The sequence below is a fragment of the Mixophyes fleayi genome, chromosome 10 (assembly GCF_038048845.1).
Source record: "Mixophyes fleayi isolate aMixFle1 chromosome 10, aMixFle1.hap1, whole genome shotgun sequence".
Classification (NCBI taxonomy): Eukaryota; Metazoa; Chordata; class Amphibia; order Anura; family Limnodynastidae; genus Mixophyes; species Mixophyes fleayi.
In genome coordinates, this window is record NC_134411.1 from 58,145,784 (window position 1) to 58,166,869 (window position 21,086).

General features: G+C 44.0%; 1 protein-coding gene across 3 annotated transcripts in view; it reads right to left on the reverse strand.

The window, feature by feature from the left end:
* TSNAXIP1 (translin associated factor X interacting protein 1) overlaps positions 1 to 21,086 on the reverse strand; it is a 403,075-nt gene that overhangs the window by 104,001 nt on the left and 277,988 nt on the right. The gene's annotated exons all lie outside the window — the stretch shown is intronic.

Consider the following 21,086-nt stretch of genomic DNA (forward strand, 5'->3'; position numbering starts at 1 on the left):
AGAGGGCAGAGGAGGGGGACATCGTGAGAGAGGGCAGAGGAGGGGGGACAGGGTGACGGGGCAGTGTGAGAGAGGGCAGTGTGTCTGGATGCAGAGAGGGCAGTGTGTCTGGATGCAGAGGGGGCAGTGTGTCTGGATGCAGAGGGGGCAGTGTGTCTGGATGCAGAGGGGGCAGTGTGTCTGATGCTGAGGGGGCAGAGTGTCTGGATGCAGAGGGGGCAGAGTATCTGGATGCAGAGGGGGCAGAGTGTCTGGATGCAGGGGGGGCAGTGTGTCTGGATGCAGAGGGAGCAGTGTGTCTGGATGCAGAGGGGGCAGTGTGTCTGGATGCAGAGGGGGCAGTGTGTCTGATGCTGAGGGGGCAGAGTGTCTGGATGCTTCAGGAGGAGGAAGGCGAAACCCAGGTTGCACCATTCATAGTGCAGGCGACCCGGGTCCGACCCGGGAATTACCCCTCGATAAATCCTGGGTTGAAGACCCGGGTTTTAAGACCCGGGATTTTGGACTTGTACCATTCATACTGCAACAAGACCCGGGTCGTTTGAGCTCGCCCCGGGAAAAACCCGGGATTTTGGTGCAGTATGAATGGGGTATAAGTATAGTATATGCTCACCGAATTTTGCAAGCAATGTGTTTGGTCTAAATGGCTGGCATTGCATTATTCAGACAAACACATGGGTGGAAGGGAGTATACTATAATAATTATTATTGTTTATTTCTAAGGCACCACAAAGTTCCACAGCACTGAGGAGTAGAAAAAAACAAGGGCAATTACACAATACAGAATGAGGGAAAGGGATAAGCTGGAAGCAAACAGTGTGAGACTGTGCTGGAATATAAGGGTAAAGTGCAGTGCATAAGATGCAGTAGAAGGTGACAGAGAGACCAGGTGGTAGGTAATGGACAAGTTTGCTCAGGTGGACAGGAAGGGGGTAAGCAGAATAACAAGACAATAGAGGTCCCTGCCCATGAGAGTTTACAAATTTAAAGTGAAAAATATATTGAAGATAAGTGTAAAAAAATTGTAATGTAATGGTTGCGTGCAACTTGAAATATTAGGTGCCTGCTGCATTCATGATAAGCTCTGGTGTATAGATGCAACCATAGTAAAGATATGTTAGTCTTCATCATCAACTTGATAATGACTTCTTTAAAAAAAATTATATATAAATATATATAATAAAAAAGACATTCTTCCCCCACATGATTAACCTGCACAAGTGCACAGGAAATAGCACACATAGGGGTAATCTGTATGTAGTGAACATGCAAAATTACACATTTCTCTATGCAGAGTACAGTTTGTTAAAAGCCACTTTTAGTCCTAACATATAAAACTAGAAATAAGAACCTGAAAATAGCTGGCAAAATTATCTTAAAAATATGACAAATTAGCAATGAAAAATTATCCACCAATCAAGATAATGTGATGTCCACAGCCTTTAGAGCCCTGAACCAAGTATCCAATAGTTGCCAGACCAAGACATATACAGTATCCAATAGTTGACAGACCAGGATATATACAGTCATGATATTTGAAGATTTGAAAATGACACAAATATTATTTATCACAAATTCTGCTGCCTCAGTTTTTATGATGGCAATTTGCATATACTCCAGAATGTCATGAAGAGTGATCAGATGAATTGTAATTAATTTCAAAGTCCCTCTTTGCCATGACAATGAATTTTATCCCAAAAACAACATTTCTACTGCATTTCAGCCCTGCCACAAAAGGACCAGCTGACATCAGGTCAGTGATTCTCTCAGCAACATAGGTGAGTGTTGACAAGAACAAGGCTGGAGATCCCTCGGTCATGCTGTTTGAGTTAGAATAACAGGCTGGAAGCCTTAAAAGGAGGGTGGGTTTGAAATAGGGATGTGCACCGGCGACTTTTGGTGTCTCGTGTTTTGTGTTTTGGATTCGGATTTTCTCAATGTTTTGGGTTCGGATTTGTTTCGCAAAACACCTGCCTAAAGGTTTTGGTTCGGATTTAAGGTTTTGGATTCGGATTTTTTTTTAAAAAAGCATAAAAATTCAAAAATCAAGTTTTTGGGCTTATTTTCACTCCTACGCTATTATTAACCTCAATAGCATTCAATAACAATCATTTACACTAATTTACAGTGTATTCTGAACACCTCACAATATTGTTATTAGTCCAAAACGTTGCAACGAGGTATCTTTCTGGACTGCGTAGTGGAGTGGTCCCCACAATATAATAAGAAAACTATCAACTGGTCTTAATCGCACCAAAAAATGTACCTGGACTGGGTAGAGGAGTGGTCACCACAATATAATTTAAAAACCCTGAACTTGTATGAATCGCACCAAAAAATGTATCTGGACTGTGTAGAGGAGTGGTCACCACAATATAATAAAAAAACCATCAACTGGTATGAATCGCACCAAAATATTTACCTGGACTGCGTAGAGGAGTGGTCACCACAATATAATTTAAAAACCCTAAACTTGTATGATTCGCACCAATAAATGTATCTGGACTGCGTACAGGAGTGGTCACCACAATATAATAAGAAAACCATCAACTGGTCTGAATCGCACCAAAAAATGTACCTGGACTGCGTAGAGGAGTGGTCACCACAATATAATTTAAAAACCCTGAACTTGTATGAATCGCACCAAAAAAATGTACCTGGACTGTGTAGAGGAGTGGTCACCACAATATAATTTAAAAACCCTAAACTTGTATGAATCGCACCAAAAAATGTATCTGGACTGCGTAGAGGAGTGGTCACCACAATATAATAAGAAAACCATCAACTGGTATGAATCGCACCAAAAAATGTATCTGGACTGCTTAGAGGAGTGGTCACCACAATATAATTTAAAAACCCTGAACTTGTATGAATCGCACCAAAAAATGTATGTGGACTGCGTAGAGGAGTGGTCACCACAATAAAATAAGAAAACCATCAACTGGTCTGAATCGCACCAAAAAATGTACCTGGACTGCGTAGAGGAGTGGTCACCACAATATAATTTAAAAACCCTGAACTTGTATGAATCGGACCAAAAAATGTATCTGGACTGCGTAGAGGAGTGGTCACCACAATATAATTTAAAAACCCTGAACTTGTATGAATCGCACCAAAAAATGTACCTGGACTGCGTAGAGGAGTGGTCACCACAATATAATTTAAAAACCCTGAACTTGTATGAATCGCACCAAAAAATGTATCTGGACTGCGTAGAGGAGTGGTCACCACAATATAATAAATACACCCTCAACTGGTCAGAATTCCACCAAACAAGTATCTGGACTGCGTAGTAGGGTGGCCCCGGTACCCAATTTGATACCGGGGCCACAATATAATAAATACATCCTCAACTGGTCAGAATTCCAGGGAACAGATGGCGGACACCGGATGGACGTCTAAAACCAACATAGCAGTTAAGGGCGCAGTTCCTCTTTTTTGTGACTGCACAAACAATTAACGTAGTAATAGAAATGACAGGTTTTTTTTTTGTTTTAAATATAGAAAGAAAGAAGGTAGTACTAGAAATGGCAGTTATTTAGTTTCTTTTAAATAGAGAAAGAAAGAAGGTAGTACTAGAAATGGCAGTTTTTTTTGTTTTAAAGAGAGAAAGAAAGAAGGTAGTACTAGAAATGGCAGTTATTTCGTTTCTTTTAAAATATAGAAAGAAAGAAGGTAGCAATAGAAATGGCAGTTCCTCTTTTTTTGGAACTGCACAAACAGTGATGAAAATGAAGGTGGAGCTGGTGGCATGTCACGGTCCTCTTCAGAGGACAATCTCCCGACCAGCAGTTCTTTGCACCGCTGTAGACTTGTGTCCGCCGGAAACAGAGACACAACATTCGCTTTAAAAAGAGGATCGAGAACGGTGGGCAGAATGTATTCCTCTGACTTTAAAAGACTGACCACCCTCGGATCCTGGCAAAACATACGAAGGGCTTCATCCACAAGAGCTACATGCTTGGTGGAATCGCAATGGTTTATCAGCTCAACACGGCGCATCCCCACTCCTTTTCCTATGTCTAGGTGGCTGTGTAGGCTTGAATGGCCTTTTGATGCTCCTCCATCCTCTGCAGCATATGGAGGGTGGAGTTCTAGCACGTCACTACCTCTAGTTAATTTAGATTGCAAGGCTTGTAAATACTTTGAAGATAAAAAAAGCAGGCTGCACAGACTGTGGAGCTAGAAAGTGAAATTAAATGGACCACGTTACTTTGGTGGCTATCCATGCCTCCCCCCCCCCCCCGCCCTACACTTGTAGTTAAATATAAAAAAAGCAGCCTGCATAGACTGTAGAACTAGAAATTCAAATATACAAAGAAATGGACATAGGCTGTTTGGTATCTGTCTGCATCAGATTCCCTCTCCACTAGGAGTAAAATAGAAAACTATTCAGCAGTTATATAATCTAGAATATAAATAGAAATTGAGAAAGGTAATTTGGTATCTGTCTGCATCATAATCATCAACATCCTCCTCAGCGCCAGCTACATCAATATTCTCCTCCCGGTGTACAACATTTACACCTTCATTAGCCAAATCTGTAACTGGACTGTGGGTGATCCTTCCAGCATATGCAGAGGGCGTGCTGCAAATGCTGGATGGAGTCACCTCTTCCCGTACAGTGATGGGAAGGTCAGGCTTCACAACCACCAACACCCTTGGACTCGCCTTGGGGATTTGTGATGTCATCTGTTTAGAAGGCAGAGTTCTTTGCTGTTTTGTTGTTGTTGCTGACAGCATAACTCTCTTAAATTTTTGGTAGGGGGGGAAGGAGGGCTTAGATCCTTGGGTGAAGCTGGACCACTAGTCATAAACACGAGCCAGGGCCTAAGCCGTTCCTTGCCACTACGTGTCGTAAATGGCATATTGCCAACTTTACGTTTCTCCTCAGATGATTTTAAGTTTCTCTTTTTGCTATTTTTGGAGAACTTGGGCTTTTTGGATTTTACATGCCCTGTACTAAGAGATAGGGCATCGGGCTTGCCAGACGACGTTGATGGCATTTTATCGTCTATGTCATGACTAGTGGCAGCAGCTTCAGCATTAGTAGGAAGTGGTTCTTGATCTTTCCCTACTTTATCCTCCAAATTTTGGTTTTCCATTATATGTAGCACAAGAGAGCGTACCCCTAAGCCACACACACTCGGCAAAGCCTTAAAAAATTATATGCGGCACAGGAGAGTACCACTGGACTTATACTGCTGAATCAGTGAACTTTGTAATATATCAGTACCACTGGACATATGCTGCTGAATCAGTGAACTTTGTAATATATCAGTACCACTGGACTTATACTGCTGAATCAGTGAACTTTGTAATAGCAGTACCACTGGACTTATACACTGCTGAATCAGTGAACTTTGTAATAGCAGTACCACTGGACTTATACTGCTGAATCAGTGAACTTTGTAATAGCAGTACCACTGGACTTATACTGCTGAATCAGTGAACTTTGTAATAGCAGTACCACTGGACTTATACACTGCTGAATCAGTGAACTTTGTAATATATCAGTACCACTGGACTTATACTGCTGAATCAGTGAACTTTGTAATAGCAGTACCACTGGACTTATACTGCTGAATCAGTGAACTTTGTAAGATATCAGTACCACTGGACTTATACTGCTGAATGTGTGAACTTGGTAATATTGCAGTACCAGTGGGCTTATACTGCAGGATTGGTTTTGCAAATTTTGTTGTAATTAATTTTTTTTTTGTATTTTTTTTTATAACTTTTTTTTAATTTTTTAAACACTTGGGAATAATGGGGAAATAACTATGCCCTTAGAAGCACAGAGCACAGGACACAGCACCACTGGACTGAACAGGACACAGCACAGGACCCAGCAACACCACTGAACTCAAAATTGACAGAGCACAGCACACAGCACCACTGGACTGATACTGCAGAACACAGCACAGCACAGCACAGCACAGAACTAAACAGCACAGCACGAGATCTACCAGGACAGAGGACCACCTAACACACCCTCCCTCTACCCTGATCAATGCCCGAGTGAAGATGGCGGCGACTAGCGGGGAATTTATAGGTTCCGAGTATCGCGAGATCCGACAGCGGGATTATGACTCCGAGCCTGGGTTTCAAGTTTTCATTTGGCGCCAATACCCGGATCTGTCTTGGATCCGACTCGGATCGGGAACGTTCTGGTGGGCTCGGATTCACGAAATCCGAGTGCGCTCATCTCTAGTTTGAAATCATTCTTCTTCTTCTGTTAACCTAGTTAACTGCAAGGAAACACGTAGTCATCATTGCTTTGCACAAAAAAGACTTCACTGGCAACCACAATATAAATTAAAAACCCTGAACTTGTATGATTCGCACCAATAATGTACCTGGACTGCGTAGAGGAGTGGGTCACCACAATATAAATGAAAAACCCTGAACTTGTATGATTCGTAGAATAGAAAATGGAAGAGCGCAAAGCAACAAGCGTGATAATAATAAACAATTTATTAATATAAATATTCAAATAGATTGATAACAGAATAAAACATATAGTCAATAAATTGATATCAATTTTGATATGATCGCTAGCAGCTGTTAATTCATAGACTTAAACCAAGTCAGACAGAATCAGGATGAATGGCCAATAAATTAGGTATAATATGGTACCATATATAGAAAAAAGAACACTGGCATGCAAATGTCCACACCGCGGACTGAAGAATTTATAGTAATGTTGATGTTCAAATCCTCAAAGGGCTCAATCGATATCAGATATAAGAGTGACCTGTGTCAGTGTCCAGATATTCAATATAATAGGCACCAATTGGTATCAAACAGGTACTTAACTTCTTTTTGTGAGCCCGAGGGTTCCAAACTTCTACAATCAGTCCAGATCCAAAGTTTCCGGTGGGATACAAATGACAGCCTGAAGTGCGCTGTTGGTAACAGATAATCCAATTAAACTTGAAGATGGTAAACTGGCCAGCACCCGATAAATTACTCTGTGAGTATCAGTTCTAACGCGTTTCTCGGCGTCCTGCCGCTTCTTCAGAGGTAAGTATAATGTTAGAATCCAGCAGCGCTGGTTTATATACACAAGACTAGTCACATGGAACTAGTCATATGATCATCAGCTGACCGCCCGGAGATATCCGAAAACTTGACATTAGTCACGGAAATAACCGATCTCCTCTATTCTAGGTCACATGATCTCATAGACGTCGGATAGCCGTCCGGAAATGTCCGATTATATAGTTCATTTCAAAGACATTCAAATTCACGTTCACACGATCTAATGATCGTCGGTTAACCATCCGGAAATAATTAATTATTTTCGGAGATATTCAATCTCCTCCATTTTAAATCGAATAATATCAAACTGGTCAGCTAACCATCCGAGAGAATTCGACTAGATATCATTAATTACGGAGAAGTTCAATCTCCTATAATTCAGATCACATGACCACAAGAAACATAAATTGCGTGTATTATTCTTCCATTAAAAACACAGGTAAATGATCTTCTTCAAACAACATAAATCAACAAATCATTTAATTAAATACATACATCAAATGTATCTAGAAAACCAAACATGATCCAAACATGATCCTCTGACTTTAAAAGACTGACCACCCTCGGATCCTGGCAAAACGTAAGAAGGGCTTCATCCACAAGAGCTACATGCTTGGTGGAATCGCAATGGTTTACCAGCTCAACACGGCGCATCCCCACTCCTTTTCCTATGTCGTAGGTGGCTGTGTAGGCTTGAATGGCCTTTTGATGCTCCTCCATCCTCTGCAGCATATAGAGGGTGGAGTTCTAGCACGTCACTACCTCTAGTTAATTTAGATTGCAAGGCTTGTAAATACTTTGAAGATAAAAAAAGCAGGCTGCACAGACTGTGGAGCTAAAAAGTGAAATTAAATGGACCACGTTACTTTGGTGGCTATCCATGCCTCGCCCTCCCGCCCTACACTTGTAGTTGAATATAAAAAAAGCAGCCTGCATAGACTGTAGAACTAGAAATTCAAATATACAAAGAAATGGACATAGGCTGTTTGGTATCTGTCTGCATCAGATTCCCTCTCCACTAGGAGTAAAATAGAAAACTATTCAGCAGTTATATAATCTAGAATATAAATAGAAATTGAGAAAGGCAATTTGGTATCTGTCTGCATCATAATCATCAACATCCTCCTCAGCGCCAGCTACATCAATATTCTCCTCCCGATGTACAACATTTACACCTTCATTAGCCAAATCTGTAACTAGACTGTGGGTGATCCTTCCAGCATATGCAGAGGGCGTGCTGCAAATGCTGGATGGAGTCACCTCTTTCCGTACAGTGATGGGAAGGTCAGGCTTCACAACCACCAACACCCTTGGACTCGCCTTGGGGATTTGTGATGTCATCTGTTTAGAAGGCAGAGTTCTTTGCTGTTTTGTTGTTGTTGCTGACAGCATAACTCTCTTAAATTTTTGGTAGGGGGGGGAAGGAGGGCTTAGATCCTTAGGTGAAGCTGGACCACTAGTCATAAACACGGGCCAGGGCCTAAGCCGTTCCTTGCCACTACGTGTCGTAAATGGCATATTGCCAACTTTACGTTTCTCCTCAGATGATTTTAAGTTTCTCTTTTTGCTATTTTTGGAGAACTTGGGCTTTTTGGATTTTACATGCCCTGTACTAGGAGATTGGGCATCAGGCTTGCCAGACGACGTTGATGGCATTTTATCGTCTATGTCATGACTAGTGGCAGCAGCTTCAGCATTAGGAGGAAGTGGGTCTTGATCTTTCCCTACTTTATCCTCCAAATTTTGGTTTTCCATTATATGTAGCACAAGAGAGCGTACCCCTAAGCCACACACACTCGGCAAAGCCTTAAAAAATTATATGCGGCACAGGAGAGTACCACTGGACTTATACTGCTGAATCAGTGAACTTTGTAATATATCAGTACCACTGGACTTATACTGCTGAATCAGTGAACTTTGTAATATATCAGTACCACTGGACTTATACTGCTGAATCAGTGAACTTTGTAATAGCAGTACCACTGGACTTATACTGCTGAATCAGTGAACTTTGTAAGATATCAGTACCACTGGACTTATACTGCTGAATGTGTGAACTTGGTAATATTGCAGTACCAATGGGCTTATACTGCAGGATTGGTTTTGCAAATTTTGTTGTAATTAATTTTTTTTTTGTATTTTTTTTTATAACTTTTTTTAAATTTTTTAAACACTTGGGAATAATGGAGAAATAACTATGCCCTTAGAAGCACAGAGCACAGGACACAGCACCACTGGACTGAACAGGACACAGCACAGGACCCAGCAACACCACTGAACTCAAAATTGACAGAGCACAGCACACAGCACCACTGGACTGATACTGCAGAACACAGCACAGCACAGCACAGAACTAAACAGCACAGCACGAGATCTACCAGGACAGAGGACCACCTAACACACCCTCCCTCTACCCTGATCAATGCCCGAGTGAAGATGGCGGCGACTAGCGGGGAATTTATAGGTTCCGAGTATCGCGAGATCCGACAGCGGGATTATGACTCCGAGCCTGGGTTTCAAGTTTTCATTTGGCGCCAATACCCGGATCTGTCTTGGATACGACTCGGATCGGGAACGTTCTGGTGGGCTCGGATTCACGAAATCCGAGTGCGCTCATCTCTAGTTTGAAATCATTCTTCTTCTTCTGTTAACCTAGTTAACTGCAAGGAAACACGTAGTCATCATTGCTTTGCACAAAAAAGACTTCACTGGCAACCACAATATAAATTAAAAACCCTGAACTTGTATGATTCGCACCAATAATGTACCTGGACTGCGTAGAGGAGTGGGTCACCACAATATAAATGAAAAACCCTGAACTTGTATGATTCGTAGAATAGAAAATGGAAGAGCGCAAAGCAACAAGCGTGATAATAATAAACAATTTATTAATATAAATATTCAAATAGATTGATAACAGAATAAAACATATAGTCAATAAATTGATATCAATTTTGATATGATCGCTAGCAGCTGTTAATTCATAGACTTAAACCAAGTCAGACAGAATCAGGATGAATGGCCAAAAAATTAGGTATAATATGGTACCATTTATAGAACAAAGAACACTGGCATGCAAATGTCCACACCGCGGACTGAAGAATTTATAGTAATGTTGATGTTCAAATCCTCAAAGGGCTCAATCGATATCAGATATAAGAGTGACCTGTGTCAGTGTCCAGATATTCAATATAATAGGCACCAATTGGTATCAAACAGGTACTTAACTTCTTTTTGTGAGCCCGAGGGTTCCAAACTTCTACAATCAGTCCAGATCCAAAGTTTCCGGTGGGATACAAATGACAGCCTGAAGTGCGCTGTTGGTAACAGATAATCCAATTAAACTTGAAGATGGTAAACTGGCCAGCACCCGATAAATTACTCTGTGAGTATCAGTTCTAACGCGTTTCTCGGCGTCCTGCCGCTTCTTCAGAGGTAAGTATAATGTTAGAATCCAGCAGCGCTGGTTTATATACACAAGACTAGTCACATGGAACTAGTCATATGATCATCAGCTGACCGCCCGGAGATATCCGAAAACTTGACATTTGTCACGGAAATAACCGATCTCCTCTATTCTAGGTCACATGATCTCATAGACGTCGGATAGCCGTCCGGAAATGTCCGATTATATAGTTCATTTCAAAGACATTCAAATTCACGTCCACACGATCTAATGATCGTCGATTAACCATCCGGAAATAATTAATTATTTTCGGAGATATTCAATCTCCTCCATTTTAAATCGAATAATATCAAACTGGTCAGCTAACCATCCGAGAGAATTCGACTAGATATCATTAATTACGGAGAAGTTCAATCTCCTATAATTCAGATCACATGACCACAAGAAACATAAATTGCGTGTATTATTCTTCCATTAAAAACACAGGTAAATGATCTTCTTCAAACAACATAAATCAACAAATCATTTAATTAAATACATACATCAAATGTATCTAGAAAACCAAACATGATCCAAACATGATCCTCTGACTTTAAAAGACTGACCACCCTCGGATCCTGGCAAAACGTACGAAGGGCTTCATCCACAAGAGCTACATGCTTGGTGGAATCGCAATGGTTTACCAGCTCAACACGGCGCATCCCCACTCCTTTTCCTATGTCGTAGGTGGCTGTGTAGGCTTGAATGGCCTTTTGATGCTCCTCCATCCTCTGCAGCATATAGAGGGTGGAGTTCTAGCACGTCACTACCTCTAGTTAATTTAGATTGCAAGGCTTGTAAATACTTTGAAGATAAAAAAAGCAGGCTGCACAGACTGTGGAGCTAAAAAGTGAAATTAAATGGACCACGTTACTTTGGTGGCTATCCATGCCTCCCCCCCCCCCCCGCCCTCCCGCCCTCCCGCCCTACACTTGTAGTTGAATATAAAAAAAGCAGCCTGCATAGACTGTAGAACTAGAAATTCAAATATACAAAGAAATGGACATAGGCTGTTTGGTATCTGTCTGCATCAGATTCCCTCTCCACTAGGAGTAAAATAGAAAACTATTCAGCAGTTATATAATCTAGAATATAAATAGAAATTGAGAAAGGCAATTTGGTATCTGTCTGCATCATAATCATCAACATCCTCCTCAGCGCCAGCTACATCAATATTCTCCTCCCGATGTACAACATTTACACCTTCATTAGCCAAATCTGTAACTAGACTGTGGGTGATCCTTCCAGCATATGCAGAGGGCGTGCTGCAAATGCTGGATGGAGTCACCTCTTTCCGTACAGTGATGGGAAGGTCAGGCTTCACAACCACCAACACCCTTGGACTCGCCTTGGGGATTTGTGATGTCATCTGTTTAGAAGGCAGAGTTCTTTGCTGTTTTGTTGTTGTTGCTGACAGCATAACTCTCTTAAATTTTTGGTAGGGGGGGGAAGGAGGGCTTAGATCCTTAGGTGAAGCTGGACCACTAGTCATAAACACGGGCCAGGGCCTAAGCCGTTCCTTGCCACTACGTGTCGTAAATGGCATATTGCCAACTTTACGTTTCTCCTCAGATGATTTTAAGTTTCTCTTTTTGCTATTTTTGGAGAACTTGGGCTTTTTGGATTTTACATGCCCTGTACTAGGAGATTGGGCATCAGGCTTGCCAGACGACGTTGATGGCATTTTATCGTCTATGTCATGACTAGTGGCAGCAGCTTCAGCATTAGGAGGAAGTGGGTCTTGATCTTTCCCTACTTTATCCTCCAAATTTTGGTTTTCCATTATATGTAGCACAAGAGAGCGTACCCCTAAGCCACACACACTCGGCAAAGCCTTAAAAAATTATATGCGGCACAGGAGAGTACCACTGGACTTATACTGCTGAATCAGTGAACTTTGTAATATATCAGTACCACTGGACTTATACTGCTGAATCAGTGAACTTTGTAATATATCAGTACCACTGGACTTATACTGCTGAATCAGTGAACTTTGTAATAGCAGTACCACTGGACTTATACACTGCTGAATCAGTGAACTTTGTAATAGCAGTACCACTGGACTTATACTGCTGAATCAGTGAACTTTGTAATAGCAGTACCACTGGACTTATACACTGCTGAATCAGTGAACTTTGTAATAGCAGTACCACTGGACTTATACTGCTGAATCAGTGAACTTTGTAATATATCAGTACCACTGGACTTATACTGCTGAATCAGTGAACTTTGTAATATCAGTACCACTGGACTTATACTGCTGAATCAGTGAACTTTGCATAAACTTAATGTGATTGTCAATAAAAGCCTTTGACACTTATGAAATGCTTGTAATTTTACTTCAGTATACCATAGCAACATCTGACTAAAAAGGTCTAAAAACAGTGAAGCAACAAACTTTGTGAAAACCATTGCTTGTGTCATGCTCAAAACTTTTGGCCATGACTGTCAACTTTAATGTCACTGAAATAGCATTTTGCTCCTTACTGTGCTGCACTTGTAACATAATATTCTCCATTGGGCATAACAGCATATCAGGTACAGCTTTGTGGTCTCCTTCCTCCTATGGTATGCTATTCAGCCTTCACAGTGCATATAGGTCAGTGTACCATCTGCATACAATGAGGAGGTGCCCTTGATGCTGGACTGCAGGCTTACATTTTTTGATCAAAATATGAACTAATAACTCATGTTTCAATTTTGCTGATGCACACAGATATGCAGTGTAAAAGATAAGCAATCACAACAACTGTCTTTTTGTTTTGTATACATATATGGGTATTTATTTTGCCATGCAGCTGGCACCATATATAATATGGGATATACTGAGCGTGGATATATTTCTTCTCTAGTGCTATAAACTGAGCTGCTTACCGCTAAAGAAGGGGGGTAAGCTTGGGGTACCCCTGTAAAAGTGGTACCCAGCAGCTTGCCTTGCCCAAATGGGTTGGTCACACTATAACAAGGAGACCTACAGCATGGGGTTCCCCTGTTATAATGTGATTCAGTCCCAACCGGTAACATGGAGCTGAAATCCCTAACAGGATTGGGCCTGCAAAAAACTGTCACCCCTTCTCACTTTTCTACCCTAAGTTTTTGACAATATCAACATGGTGTTTCAGTAAAGTTCCAGTTAGTCTGTCTCTGTCAGAATATGGCAAGCTATCCCCCTTTGTCTCCTTCAACCTCCATGACTGTTCTTTTCTCTCTTTTTTGTATTTAGGAAAACTAAACTTCTGTCTCACAGCATTGGGATCATGGGCCTGATTCATTAAGGATCTTAACTTGAGAAACTTCTTATTTCAGTCTCCTGGACAAAACCATGTTACAATGCAAGAGGTGCAAATTAGTATTCTATTTTGCACATAAGGTAAATACTGCCTGTTTTTTCAGCATAAAAATCTGGCATGTCCCCGCGAGTCACATTTGTTGGAACAAAAGTGTGCATGTGTCCAATGTGGATGAGAGAAAGTGTGTGTGCATCCCAGCACTAGAGGCCAGTACACCGTCCAAATGTATAGCAGGAGCAGGAAGAGGAAATAAATGCATCCTGCCAGCGCTTTATACACCAAGGGGGTAAAGACACAGTCAAATCCGTCTGCTGCTGAAGGTAAAGCGGGGACAGTGAAGCATCACAGAGCCCACCGGTAGCCCCGACTATAGCACAGAGAGCAGTGGAGATGAGTATGCCCCTGACACTTCGGAGGAGAGCAGTTCAGACACCAGCGATGATGCCCTGTTGTCAACCAGCGCAGCAGAGTGCAGGTACCCAGAGATGAGTTCTATGTACGACCATTCGCCGACCTTCTGCTAGCCGTGCTTTAAACACAGAGGGTCGGAGAGACGATGCAGTGTCTGTCCAAACACTATCCAGAAACAGTGATGGCTACAGGGCGTATAACAAAAAGCATTACTGCCTGTACTGTGAGAAGCCCCTCTTAAAAATTGCCCGGCACATGTTCACCACAATGAGACTGAAATAGCCTGGGCCCTGAAATTCCCAAAGCACTCGAAAGATAGGTGCATGCAAATGGCACATTTTCATAATAGGGGCAACTTTGCACACAATGCTGAGGCAATGAGGGCAGGCCATGCCGTTCTGGTTCAATGCAAACTTCCAGACAAAGCAATGGATGCTGAAGGCTTCATGCACTGTGCAGCCTGCCAGGGCTTGTTTGCAAGGAAATACCTGTGGCAACACATGAAGGAAATGTAAGCTAAACCGAAGGGGCAACAAGCTCACACCTGGCAAGAACAGAGTCCAGTCACTGTGTGCCTTTGCTCAGCCTGTTCCACCTGACATCAGTAGTGGCTTTTGGAAGCTTTTGAGTGACATGACCCAGAATGAAGTCATACTCGCAGTCAAAAATTTCTGCATGTAGTAGACCGCTGTGAAGCTGGTAACTGGCCATAACGAGGAGACAGGTATATTTACCTTCTACCTTCTGACTCCCCCTGTCCTCCTCTCCCGCCCCTCTGCTTCAGACGATTCTTCGGTCCCCCCTACTTCTTCCACTCCTCCCCCACCCCTCTCTCACCTCACCATGCCTCCCTGTTCACTTGCCATACCCATACTCTCACCTTACCCAACTTCACGCTGCTGTCCCCGCACTCCCCCGCGCACCGCTAACCTTGCCAACCTTATCCCCATCTCCCCTCTCCCCTCCCTCCCTTTCTCCTGTGCCCTCTGGAATGCTAGATCCGTCCGCAACAAACTCCCCTCTATCCATGACTCTCTTAACCTTCTTGCCATTACCGAAACCTGGCTCACCGATTCCGACACTGCCTCCCCTGCCGCTCTCTCCTATGGCGGCCTCTCCTTCACCCACTCCGCCAGACCTGGAGACTGCCCAGGCGGTGGAGTGGGCATTCTCCTATCCTCCACCTGTACTTTCAGACTCATTCCTCCTGAACCCTCCCTCTCCTTCTCCTCTTTTGAAGTCCACTCTATCCGTCTCTTCTACCCCATCCATCTCCGCGTCTCTGTCATATACCGTCCCCCTGGGCCCTCCTCCCTTTTCCTTGACAACTTTGCTGCCTGACTCCCACACCACCTCTCCTCTGACATCCCCTCCATTATCCTTGGCGACTTCCATATCCCTATTGACAACCCCACCGACCCTGCTTCCGTCAAAATCCTTGCCCTTTCTTCCTCCCTTAGCCTCTCCCAATGGACCTCCTCTTCTACCCACTCCCTTGACCTTGTCTTCTCCCACCGTTGCAGTATGTCCGACTTCTCTATCTCCCTCTTTCCACTCTCGGACCACCATCTCCTCTCATTCTCTCTCTCCTCTACTCCTGCACCCCTCCCCCGCCCAAATCTACCCGGTCCAGGCGCGATCTCGACACCCTTGATCCTGCTATTCTATCCTCTTCTCTCGAAACTCTCCTCTCTCCCCTTTCCACCCTGTCCTGCCCTAATAAGGCGGCCTCCCTCTATAACCAAACCCTCTCCTCCGCCCTTGATGTGGTTCCCCCTGCCCAGCCCATCCACCTTCGCTGCTCCAATCCCCAACCCTAGCACTCCAAACTTACCCGTTTCCTCCAAAAATGCTCTCGTACTGCCGAACGCCACTGGAGAAAATCTCGCTCCCTGGCTGATTTCCTCCACTTCAAGTTTATCCTCTCCTCCTACAGCTCTGCCCTCTCGCTCGCTAAGCAATCCTTCTTTAAATCCCTCATCTTCTCCCAGTCCTCCAACCCCCGCCGCCTCTTCGCTACCTTTAACACTCTCCTGTCTCCCCCACCTCCCCCCCTCCCTTCCTCCTATCTGCCACTGACTTCACCTCCTTTTTCTCCTCTAAAATCGCGGCCATCAGACTTAAAATCTCCTCCCCCTTCCACTCTCCCCCCCTCTCCCCCCAGCCACCAACTCCTTCTCTCCTTCTGCCCCACCTCGGGTGAGGAAGTCCACTGTCACGGGCACTAGGAGTCTTTACCCAGGGATCACCAGGTGATGGATTTACCAGAGTAGTATAGATGGTAATATGGTACTCTGGTAGCGGGGTGATCACGGAACAGGAGACAGCAGATGGTAGAGAATGCTCGTGGAAAGTCTATGACTAGCAGCACTGGTAATATACAGGTAGTAGTACACGAGGGGTAGTCAGTGGTCTGCGGTAGCAAGTTGTACCACTGCTATAGTGAGGAGGAATGTCCAGCAGCAACGAGGAGGTGATGAGAGTCAGCGGTCTGCGTTTAGCAAGTTGTACCGCTGTCTATGTGAAGGAATGGAATCCAGGTGGAGGTATCCGGGAAGTCAGTGGTCTGCGTTAGCAAGTTGTACCACTGCTATGTGAAAGGATACAGAAACAGGTGACTCGGGAAACAGGGATCAGTGGTCTGCCTCTAGCAAGTTGTACCACTGAATATATAAGTGAGGAGGAGCACGGGGAGAGAAATGCAATACAGAGTCTACACGGGCACACTGAACTTGATCCCACGATGATATGCACAATATAGTAATGACTGAACAGCACTGCACAATAATACAAAGTCACAGGAACTATCCGGGCAACAGGTAACACAGTCAAATGATGGCAACAGTCTCAGCGGATAGTAAACTCCAGGGGAGAACAACTCAGTCCAGCAAGATATGCAATACACCAGCACAGTCAATGAGAAGTATGCATACCGTGGTTCAGGAGCAGGCTGTCAGACAGGAGTGCAGAGATACCTGAACGGCTGGAGGCCGGCAGGATGCGAAGTCCCAGGAGGGCAGAAGCGGTAATCAAGTAGGTGCAGCGCACAGGTAGGTAGACCAGCGGAGATGGGAACAAATACTCAGGAAGCAGTAGTATATAGGACTGGACACCTGGAGAACACTGACGTGTAGAGATGGTCTAGACGAGATGAAAGCAGCGAGGTGTTGATCCGATGCAGACAGGCGAGTTGACACAGGCAGGAACACTGTAGAAGCACGGAGAGCGGATCAGCTGGCTGCAGACACGAATAGAACTGAAGGGTAGCGGCAAGCAGGACACTGCAGGTACACGGAGGCAGCGGATAGGAATCAGCAGGTGCAGTCTCGATGAAACACGGGAGAGTTGAGATGAGCTGGAACTGTTGAGCACGGAGACAGCGGATAGGAATCAGCTGGTGCAGTCTCGATGAAACACAGGAGAGTTGAAGTGAGTTGATAACTGTAGTGTACGGAGGCAGCGGATAGGAATCAGCTAATACAGTCACGATGAAACACAGGAGAGTTGAAGTGAGTTGATAACTGTAGTGCACGGAGGCAGCGGATAGGAATCAGCTAATACAGTCACGATGAAACACAGGAGAGTTAAAGTGAGTTGATAACTGTAGTGCACGGAGGCAGCGGATAGGAATCAGCTAATACAGTCACGATGAAACACAGGAGAGTTGAAGTGAGTTGATAACTCTAGTGCACGGAGGCAGCGGATAGGAATCAGCAGGTGCAGTCTCGATGAAACACGGGAGAGTTGAGATGAGCTGGAACTGTTGAGCACGGAGACAGCGGATAGGAATCAGCTGGTGCAGTCTCGATGAAACACAGGAGAGTTGAAGTGAGTTGATAACTGTAGTGTACGGAGGCAGCGGATAGGAATCAGCTAATACAGTCACGATGAAACACAGGAGAGTTGAAGTGAGTTGATAACTGTAGTGCACGGAGGCAGTGGATAGGAATCAGCTAATACAGTCACGATGAAACACAGGAGAGTTAAAGTGAGTTGATAACTGTAGTGCACGGAGGCAGCGGATAGGAATCAGCTAATACAGTCACGATGAAACACAGGAGAGTTGAAGTGAGTTGATAACTCTAGTGCACGGAGGCAGCGGATAGGAATCAGCTAATACAGTCACGATGAAACACAGGAGAGTAGAAGTGGTCTGGAAACCACAGGAATCAGGAGAGCTGAATACACGAGGAAACACAGGAACACCTTCAGAGGCTCATGGGAATGAGACTCCAAGATCAGGCCACGAGGTATTGAACACAGGTGCTTTAAATAGGGAGTGTTGCCTGATCAGCCAATTAACTAAAAGGAACATGAACTGAAGGTTTGAAAGGGCTGCACATGCGCAGACCCTCAGGATGGTGGACGGCCACGGTTCCTAAATACACGGGAAGAAGCACTCACAGTCTGGTGAGTGACAGTAACCCCCATTTTAAAGGTGGGCACAGAACACCTGGAACCGGGCTTGTCCGGATTTTTGGAATAGAACTTCTTAAGAAGAGCTGGGGCGTTGAGATCTTCAGCTTTGATCCATGAACGCTCCTCAGGACCAAAGCCCTTCCAATGAACGAGGAAACTAAGAATTCCTCGCGAAATTTTTGCGTCCAATATATGAGTAATCTCGAAATCTTCCTCCTGATGAACTTGAACTGGCTGAGGTGCTGAAGGAGGGACCGAGAAACGGTTGATGATGAGAGGTTTGAGCAAGGACACATGGAAGGCGTTGGAAATGCGAAGATTCTTAGGAATTAGAAGTTTGAAACAAACTGGATTTATCACTTGAATGATCCTATATGGACCAAAAAAACGGGGAGCGAATTTCATAGATGGGACCTGTAAACGGATATATTTGGTAGATAACCAGACACGATCTCCAATTTTCAGTGGTGGAATAGCCCGCCGCTTCTTATCTGCAAAAGACTTATATTTGGCAGATGTCTTCTTTAAACAGGTTTTGACCTGAGACCAAATATTTTTGAAGGTCTGACAAACAGTCTCTACAGCAGGAACTTGGGTGGGAGGGAGGGCAGGAAATTCCGGAAAAGACGGATGGTGACTGTAAACCACGAAGAATGGAGTTTTGGAAGATGACTCATGGTACATGTTGTTATGAGCGAATTCAGCCCAAGGAAGCAATTCTACCCAGTTGTCTTGATTGGCTGATGAGAACATCGTTATAAAGGTCTCGAGATCTTGATTGACCCTTTCAGTTTGTCCGTTTGATTGAGGATGGTAGGAAGATGAGAGTGCTAATCGTATGCCCAAGGTCTTACAAAGGGCCCGCCAGAATCTGGAAACGAATTGTACTCCTCTATCTGATACAATCTCAGACGGACATCCATGAATACGAAAGATTTCCTTGACGAAATACTCAGCCAGAGTAGAAGAGGAAGGCAAACCAGACAAAGGGACAAAATGAGCCATCTTCGAAAATCTGTCTACCACTACCCAAATAGTATTACAATTGTTACTAGGCGGAAGATCAGTAACAAAGTCCATACTAATATGGGTCCAAGGCTTGGATGGAATGGGTAGTGGTTGAAGCAAACCCGCTGGGGTTCTGCGGGAGGTCTTAAACTGGGAACACAATTCACAAGCAGCTACAAACTCTTTGACGTCTCTCCTCATCGAGGGCCACCAGTAACTTCGAGAGAGAATCTCAAAGGTCTTGCGTTCACCAGCATGTCCAGAAAAACGAGAAGAGTGGAACCACGAAAGGATTTTCCTCCTAAGAGTAGGAGGCACGAGGGTCTTCCCAAATGGTAGCACTTTAGTGGAAGAAGCAGCCAGCGAAATACATTTGGGGTCTAGTATAGAGTGGTTGGATACCTCTTCAACGTCAGAGGACGTCACAAAAGCTCGGGATAGAGCGTCAGCTTTTTTGTTCTTGACCGCCGGTTTGAAGGTTATGATTAATTCGAAACGAGAAAAGAAAAGAGACCATCTTGCTTGACGAGGATTCAAGCATTGAGCAGACTGTAGATATGACAAGTTCTTATGATCCGTGAAAATCGTCACAGGGTGACGAACTCCCTTCAACAAGTATCTCCACTCCTCTAATGCTACTTTGATAGCCAGCAACTCCTTGTCCCCGATAGTGTAATTCCTCTCCGCAGGCAGGAGACCCCGAGAGTAAAAGGCACAAGGATGGAATTTTTGTTGCTCCGATCGTTGAGAGAGAATGGCTCCTAAGCCAACATTAGAGGCATCTACTTCTAGGAAGAAGGGAAGTGTCACATCAGGCTGTCGAATGATGGGAGCAGAGGAGAAGGACTCTTTAAGAAATTGAAAGGCTTGGAGAGACTCAGATGACCATTGCTTAGCATTGGCCCCTTTACGAGTCAGGGCCACAATAGGAGATGCAATGGACGAGAAGTCTTGAATGAAGCGTCTATAGTAATTGGCAAAACCTAAAAAACGCTGAATGGCACGAAGAGTAGTTGGCTGAGGCCAATGTAACACAGCATTCACCTTTTCTGGATCCATTTGTAGACCAACTCCGGAGACAATATAACCCAAAAATGGAATCTAGGGCAACTCGAATGAACATTTTTCTAGTTTGCAGAAAAATGAATTTTTCCGGAGTCTGGAAAGGACCTCTGCCACATGTTGGTGATGAGAAGGCAGGTCCTGTGAAAAGATCAATATGTCGTCCAGGTAGACAACGACACATACATATAACAAGTCCCGAAAGATCTCATTAATGAAGCCCTGGAAGACAGCGGGGGCATTACATAACCCGAAAGGCATTACTAAATATTCATAATGCCCATCTCTGGTGTTGAAAGCTGTCTTCCATTCGTCACTGGACCGGATTCTAATTAAATTATAGGCACCACGAAGATCCAACTTGGTAAAGATCCGAGCTCCCTTAATGCGATCAAATAACTCAGTAA